Raw genomic sequence first — 9,336 nt, 5'->3', positions numbered from 1 at the left:
GTTGTTGCACCATCTCTTTGTATGCAATTTCTTCAATTATTTTCTGGAGATTGTTTTCATTTGGAAGCACAGTTAAGTACACTTAGGACCTCATCCATGTCAGCACTTTGAAAGTCTTGAAGCACTTCACATAAAACATCCTTCTCTGTTGAGCTGATGTAATTGAAAAACACCTCCATTAGACTGCTCTCTGATGATGGAAGGGACAGTGCTTCTTTTTCTCAAAGAGGTGCAAGCTGATTAGGCAAGTAACCAAAGTGCAGCCATCCAATGGCAAAAATACATGCAACAGCTTCCCACTCTTGATATGTGTGATGCAAAGTTGGTATCTTGTAAGTTGTTCCAGAAGTCCTTGTTGCAAAAAATGTCTCCCAAAATTCAGTAATACAGTAAACACTCCATCTCCAACGCCTGCTTCCTCCTCACCATTTTCTAGTACACGTTTAAATGTTATATTGGCATTTAGTATGTTATTGTCTGAGAAAGGCTGAATCATATCATTTACACAGTGAACTCTACGAACTACAACTGTTTCACTTTCGCTCACATTTCTAGGATTGTCAAAAAATGTGTCATAGTTTGTTGGTTCCTGGGGGTCAGTTGCCTGAGGTGGATCTTCTGTTACTGGCACTATCTCTTCTGGAATGAAGACTGAACCTGACTCACATGGAACAAATGTGTCAGTCACCACATAATCAACATGTAGAGGTGAGTATACAAGTGTGTCAGAGACCGTGTCAAAGGATGTGTTTACATCAGCATCCAGAAACACCACCTCATCATCAGAAGACAGGAATGTTTCATCATTTAAGTTCATAGAAGTAGAAGGAGGAGTGTGCAGAGTTTGACTTCTTTTATTATCAGAACCGGATGTACTTGGTGTTACATCTGGGGTGGAAATTAGCCTAGGTCTTTTTAATTTCAGATGCCTGTTAGTTTCTTTACTCTGTTCACAGTCCTTATCTCTGAGTCTTGTGCACACGTAGAGTCTAAGGATTTTATAATGTGTTGACTCGTACAGGCTGCCAATTGTCTGATTTTCCTTAAGTGGTTCTTCAGAGCCACAGATACTCAGCATAAATTTGAAATCGCCAGCATTCCCTTTGGTTGATTCACCTTCAGGAAAAAAAAGTTGTTTTCCAATATCCAGAACATTTGACACAGTGTCTTCTTTTTTGACAACAATTTCCTGTGTTCTACCTCCTTTGGGTCTTCTAACCTGTTTGTAACAGTCTAGGTAGTGCATCCAGACAAGCTCAATTTTCCTTGTCTTGCTTTGAGAATTTTTATTGCCATGTCCAAATTTATTTTTCTGATTTGAAATTGCTGGAAGGTTCTTTTTTTTTTTTTTTTACAATGAAAGTAATCACACGTATTCTGCCCAGTATGTCTTGAATTGCAAAGCCATTAGGCAGTGACAGTGCATTTGTAAAAGAATGTATGCAGACTGGAAACATGGCCATCAGAGAGTACAGGAACATGAGAGAAGCAATATCCATAGAGAAAGTGCAGAAGCCTTTTTTCTTACAGTCAGCAAAGCAGACATCCATATGCTTCTAAATGATAAGCAAATAGAAATAGCCTTTATTTGTCACATATACATTACAGCACAGTGAAGTTCTTTCTTCGCATATCCCAGCCTTGGAGGTTGGGGTCAGAGTGCAGGGTCAGCCATGATACAGAGCCCCTGGAGCAGAGAGGGTTGGAGCTCTGCCCAAGGCCATCGTGCCCAGTTACAGACGTGTTGATACCTCGAGAAGAATAGAGCTAGTCCCTGAGCGCAAATAGAGCACGTCGAATGGAAGCGATAGTTGCGGGGGAGATAGCTAGGATTTAATATGCAGAAAGATACATAAGAGAACAGCTATTACAAAATCTAATAAGAAGAATAATGATAATTAAAATTAAGCAACAAAAGATGGAGCCACGGCCCTGAGAACTTACCCATGCTGTCCTCTGTGTTCAAATAAGCTACTTGATCAAAGTGAGCTGGACAAAGTCCTACTGATAAGGGTGAAAATGCCCATATTTTTTATATAATAATTATTACCAATTATAAATGGTATTCAAAAAAGTTATAAAGTAAAAGATAATGGTATCCAAAAAGAACCTGATTGTAACGCCTCGTCAGGTGTGGGAGTGTTAGAGTCCATGTGCAGAGTAGTAAAGGACGGTAGGCAGAAATCGTGGTCGGGAAAACAAGGGCGGAGGGTCAAAAACCAGGAAGCACACACTCGAAAAACCAAAGCCAAAAACACAAAGTCCAAAACTCGTAGTCAGAAAGGGAAAACGGGAAAGGTCATACACGAAGGAACTAGAATTCACAGAAAGAAAGGCTTGGCACGGACCGCAATGGGAAACAATGCTTCGCAATGAGGCTGAGGTGGCGCGCTGCTTAAATATGCCTCAGTACTGGAAGTGGCCAGAGATAGTTAATATTCGGGCGAGGGCTCCCTCTGGTGTTCCGGCCCAGACTGTTGTGTGACACTGATCTTCCAAAAAGAAAATAGGTGGGACTTTCTCAGCAAAGAGGTGTTGGCTTGAAACATATGAAAAGATAAGAAAAATGAATAAAAGGACTGTGTTTGAGATGTTGTGTTAGAGGTTGTTGGGATGTTCATTCATGAGAAGCTCAATTATAGTAACCAGTGCTGATTGCAAATAAAACCTTGTATCTGCATTCATACAGTCTGCATGATTCACCTTCTTTAGTTAGAGTCTTGCTCAAACTGAGCTGTCGGGTCAATGTGGAGTTGGAGTCAGATACAAAGTGTTAGTAGAATAGTATAGATAGATAGCTTTTGTGTTCAACAGAATTTTTTTTCCACACTATATATAAAGATAATAGCAAAAACACATGATGAACTCCACACAGAAAGGCCCCGGCCTGTTCGAACCTGGGACTCAAACCCAGGACCTTCTTGCTGTGAGGCAACAGTGCTAACCACTAAGCAACCGTGCTGCCCTAGCTCAAAATCTGAACCAGAAAAAATAATGTTAATATTATAACATTAAATAAGAACTAAAAACACCCACAGACTCACCTGATGCAGTCAGTGTAACAGCATCACTGATCTCTGAGCTCTGAGAGTCACTTCCATTTCCTCTGCAGGTGTAGGTACCACTGTCAGAGTGTTTAACAAACTGGATTATGAACTCATGCCTTGTAGTGTTTGTGTAGAATCTCTCTCCTTCCCCTGTGAGTCTGTAATTATTTTTCTGCCAGATGTAAGTCCACTGAGTATCTCCTCCTCCCTGCATGTCACATCTGAAAATAACACCCTCTCCAGTGATACTGATGTGTATCAGGCTTTATGGAGACCATAGCTTTAGGACTCCCTATAAAACATTTTGTTGTTAATAAATATTACATTAAGTCATTCATAATTCTACATTAACAGCATTTGGCAGAAACAATCCAGAACAACTTACAATTTATCCAACCTACATTTTATACAACTGAGCAATTGAGGGTTCTGGGCCTTGCTCACGGGGCCCAGCAGTGGCAGCTAGGTGGACCTGGGATTCAAACTGGCAAGCTTCCCATCAGTAGTCAAACACATTTACCATGAAGCTACCACATCCCCAAAGACATTACTGATATCATTTATAGAGTGAGTATGAGAACATGTTTTTGTAACTTGTTGATACTGATATGTGTAACCTACTTAATATTAAGAATCAGGGTCATCATGGAGCATTTTATTTAGCACTAGTGATGTCAGTTGCTTTTTTGTGCTGCTGTTATTAAATTTTTGATTTCTTAAGCATGGTTGTCAATCTGCAATTATCATGAAAAACTATAAATAAACAAAAAAACAAAAAATATTGATTTACACCTTCATCTTGCATACACATGCTGTTTTTTTTTTTAGAACGAAACAACTCAGCATGAGTGAATTTGTTCAAAGGAGAAATCCCCCATGCCCTCCTAAACAAGCAGCCACTATAACCAATGCCATCCTGAGTATGTTGGTTACTGGCATGCGGCTAATGTCAATGGTGGACGATGAAGGACTAAAAAAATGATTAGCATCCTCAGCCCAGGATACATTCTTCCATCAAGGACCCACTTCACAAAATTGTTTATTTATATTTTGGATATTTAAGTTAAGTGTTACTGTTCAAAAACAAAATATTGTGTTTTATTTAAGGTTTAAAATGTCGAAATTAAAGAAAGTTAAACTCAACATGTGGCTTTTGCATTTTTTAAAGTACACTTTTACACATATCCCAGGGTGCGTCCTCAGAGCATGTGCTGGGGAGCTGGCGGGGGTCCTAACGGACTTATTCAATCTGTCTCTAGCCCAAGCTATTGTGCCCACCTGCTTTATGACCACCTCCATTATGCCTGTACCAAAAAACTCCAGTTTCCACTGCGCTGCACTCAGTCCTCTCTCACGTGGACAATAAAGACACCTATGCCAGAATGTTTTTCCTGGACTTTAGTTCAGCGTTTAACACTGTCATCCCTTCCAAGTTAGTCACCAAACTTGGAGACTTGGGCATCAATGCATCACTATGCAACTGGCTCCTGGACTTTCTGGCCAACAGGCCCCAGCATGTTCGGATAGATCGCCAATGCTCTTCCACCCTCATCCTTGGCACCGGAGTACCACAAGGCTGTGTTCTGAGTCCCTTCCTCTGCTCTCTCTTCACCTATGACTGCAAGCCTGTACATAGTTCCAACACAATTATCAAGTTTGCAGATGACACCATGGTGATTGGACTCAAGACAATGATGAGTCAGCTTATAGAGAGGAGGTGGACCGTCTAGCTGAGTGGTGCGCTGGCAACAACCTGCTGCTAAACACTACTAAAGACCAATGAGCTCATAGTGGACATCAGGAAGGAGAAAGGTGACACACACACACCCATTCATATCAATGGAGAGGTGGTGGACCGTGTCACTAGCTTCAAATTCCTGGGTATCCACATCTCCGAGGATCTCTCCTGGACTACCAACAGCTCCAGTCTGGTCAAGAAGGCTCACCAGCATCTCTTCTTCCTGAGGGCTCTGAGGAAGAACCATCTCTCTTCAGACACCCTGGTGAACTTCTACTGTTGAACCATCGAGAGCATCCTGACCAGCTGTATCGCTGCCTGGTATGGGAACTGCACTGTGTCAGCCCGGAAAGCGCTGCAGAGGGTGGTGAAAACTGCACAACACATAGTAGGGGTGCCACTTCCTAAGATCGAGGACATTTACAGGAAGCGTTGTCTCGGCAGAGCATGCAAAATCATTAAGGACTTTTATCACCCTGCCAATAGATTCTTTGCCCCCCTGCCTTCTGGGAGGCGCTACAGGAGCCTCCAGACCAAGACAAGCAGGTTTAAGAACAGCTTTTTCCCCACAGCTGTTTCTTTGCTGAACTCTGCCTCAACTGATCACACACACATTGACTGAACACATTATTATCAGTGTATATAACCTTTTTCTGTATATAACCCTTTGTACAGTTTACATATGAGTACAGTTTACATATGCAAATTATTTATCATAGTATACAATATCTTCCTCATTGCTAAATCATTGCACTCATTGTACATAACTCGTTCTCTGTATACTGTTTACATATTTAATTATTATCATGGTATACAATACCTTCTTTATTGCACCACCTATAATCATTTGCTCATTTGCACTCATTGCATTTACTCATTGCATTTACCTCCCTCTGTATACTGTTTATATACTGTTATATATGCAAATTATTTATATATTTTTATATATTGTTTATATATGCAAATTATTTATTGTTTATATACTTATTATATATGCTAATTATTTGCACTGTGAAAATGCACTTCTGGTTAGATGCAAACTGTATTTTGTTGCCTTGTACCCACATGTGCAGTGACAATAAAGTTGAATCTAATCTAATCTAATAAATACCCAGATTTAGGGTTTTATATAGCTATAATAAGCAAAACATCAAATAAAAAAAACTGTTAAGATTTTATCCGATTAATCAGGAAAAAAAATAATCGTCTGATTAATCGATTATCAAAATAATCGTTATCTGCAGCCCTAGTTAATTGACCACTGATGATCATTTCTAAGAGCTTGTATTAACAGGCATGTATGAGTGACAGATTCTTCTCACATAAAATGAATAGTTAATTACAAAAAATGACAACATAAGAGCTAGGATAAATGTAGTATTTTTTATTAAGCACATTTGTATACAGGTACTTTTGTACTTTATCTCAGCAGAAATTCAAATTGAGGACTTCTACTTTTACTGGAGTAAAACATTTTAACTAGAGTATCTGTACTTTCACTTAAGTACAAGAAATGTGCTCACCACTGAAACTGACTACCCTAGGCTAAATTAACAAAAACTACAGTGGGTCACACCTGCCCCCTTACCTAGAGTGCCCATACAATCAAATTCCTATGTGGTGCAATGTAGGTGCATGCACAGTCTTGCCTGTTCTCAAACCAAGTGAGCCAGGGTAAACAGGAGCGGCTAACAATGCCAACAGGGACAACAGACTAACAAGGTGAACAAACAGCGCCAACAGCTAACACAATCTAGCAAGCCCAACAAGGCTAGCAAAGCTAACAAGGGCTAACAAAATTAACTAGAGCTAACAAAGTTTTCTCAGACTATCAAAGCTGTATCCTTCAGGGCTTCTGAGTGTTGTTAATAAACCGTAAGCTCCACCCACTTCTGGTTGGATTTCTGTTTCTTTTTGGTCCATTTATCCACCTATAGCAGAGCACAGGGAGCCTGAGACAACAGAACAATACACAGAAAGCAGCACGGACACGTAACACTAGTGATGGGGAAAAAAGGACCCAGACATTGAACTGGAGATAACTGAAGCATTAATAGAAACCAAATTAATACTTACAGTACTCTTATCCTTTGGCTAATTGCAATTAATGGACTGTATGTGATATTTTTTGGCTGATTATGGAAAGTCTATGTTATTAAGAAATGTCAGTAACATCACAAAGAAAAATTGAATTTAAAGAGTACATTAGTGGAAAGAGAACCAGTGTTTTTGGTTGATTTAGGTTAGGAAATTTGTTTTAGGGATGTAGTGGAGGAATATCAGACATCAGACAAGATAAACAGTAAATTGTGGACAACAGAACTTTTAGTTATGGGAAGAATGGTCTGAAGGAAACCTAACTGACATCTTAGACACTTTACTCGAAAGTGAGTTTAGAGCTAATTACAGTTTACCTTTCTGCCTGGATATCAGCATCAAATATAGACTGTGGTAATAGAATGGATGAGGACAGTGAGCCAACTCATCACTGACATTCTACCTTACAATATCATCAATATCACAATATATCAATATCAATATATGATAATCTTTATATAGAGCCTCCAGTTTCACAGTTTCCCATGTTGAACACCAAAACAATCCCTAAGTAAGTACCAAGGGGTTGTGTAGATATGAAAGGAATGGTGAGCATCCTACAAAAACTGGAAGTGAGTGGACAGGGCTGGATAGCTAAGTGGACAAACTGAAGGGCAGTGACTGGCCCTGAGAGCCATCAAAGCCGTGCTAATGCACATAGTAGGAAGAGACATGACTATGTTTTCACAGAATCCAGCCTTTCAGCAGTTATTAATACAAACCACCACAATGAGAAACCTTACAATATGCACCGGAATGTATTGTGGGCCATAATAAGGGGACAAACACACACAAGATTGGAACACTGCAAGCTAGAAGAAAATGTATTTGTCCTGTAATCCATCTTAGATTTTCAAACAAAAGATAGGTGAGTCCTTAGCAGCACAACATTGTTCTTAATATCCTTAATGAAGACTCTTCCTCATAAAATTCCAGGAGCCACTAAACCAAGTTGTGGGTCTGAACAAGAAACCATGGCCTGAATTTAAAGAATGATCCAACATTTTAGTAAATACAAACAAGAGACAATAAAAGAAAGATAAAAACTCTGAACCGTCAACTTCAATGTGAAGGTTGAAGAGAAGCTCATAACAGATATTAAAAGCCATCCATGAATCTTCATGGTAAGCAATTGTAAAATGCTCTGCACAACAGACTCGAGCTGATTTTACCACATGAGATAAATCTACTACAGACCAAACTGCAAAGGCTGGATACTAGACATAAATATGTGCCTGAAATGGTTGTAGGCACTGCAAAGATGCCAGCTAGTTTCCCTGATGATTGAATCCAAGGGTTAATTGATCTACACCAGTCAGTGAATGTGGCTAGCATAGTTAACATACAGGCAGTGCACATCAGTGCTGAATATAAAAAGACATAGACTAACACAAGACATGATATGCAAAAGACAACTAGATGACTAATTAAAATAAGAGCACTCTGCCAAAACTGCCATGTGCCAGCACCATCTTGGATCTCCAAAGTGTTAATGATAATTATTTAGTGATGGTAAATAATGATTAGTGTTGTGCATTAGTTTGGTATTAGTGTGTATTATCGTGATTTTGCTGTACTAATGACTGACTGACTGACAGAGCAATGGTCTCGGTTAAAGCCTTACCACTTCCTGTTTGCTCAGAGAGAGAGAGAGGGAGAGAGAGAGAGAGAGAGAGAGAAAGAGAGAGAGAGGATGTACATTAATCAGTCATAAGATTAAAACGACCAAAACAGCTCTGACTGTCAAAGCACGAACTCAACAAGACCAGCAGATCTTTTCAGTCCTGTAAGTTATAGTTGAATGCAGAATATATCAAACAGCCACTCTTCAAGCAAAAATGCATCTCAGAATTCACAAAATGTGGAACTTTTAGGGAGATAGACCACAACAGCAGAAGATCACTGCGGTCAGATAAGAAAAGGAATCCAAGCTCAGAGTACAAGCTCACCCAAACTGACCACTTGAAAACTGGACATTTGGCCTAATGCATCTTGACTTTTACTACATGATGCAGGCGATAGACTCAGAAAATGTCATCAACAATATTTATGCATGTAACAAGCAAATATTTTTAATTTGAAGAGTCAGTTATTGCTTTAACACATCCAGCTTCACTCCTCCTCCCCTTATTCACTGCTGAACACACAAAAAAAGAAGCTAAACCACAACTGTTCTGTTCTCATGCCTGTCTCTGTTTTCCCGCTCTCTGTTCTGCGACCTCTAACACAGTCCCTGCTCTGTGTGTGTACAATATTACTCGTACTTTTATAACAGGGTATAATACTTTGTGATAATTAGTAAATAATGATTTGTGATTATTTTATAAGTGCTGTGCATTAGTTTGGTATTAGTGTGTATTAGAGTGAACATGTTTTCCTACACAGACCTTAATAATAACAACAATGGAAATAAAGCTTTATGAAGCATTTTCTCAAAAAGTCTAGTTAATTTTC

This window comes from Hemibagrus wyckioides, linkage group LG07 (genome assembly GCF_019097595.1).
Source record: "Hemibagrus wyckioides isolate EC202008001 linkage group LG07, SWU_Hwy_1.0, whole genome shotgun sequence".
Classification (NCBI taxonomy): domain Eukaryota; kingdom Metazoa; phylum Chordata; class Actinopteri; order Siluriformes; family Bagridae; genus Hemibagrus; species Hemibagrus wyckioides.
Note: the sequence above shows the minus strand (reverse complement) of the source record.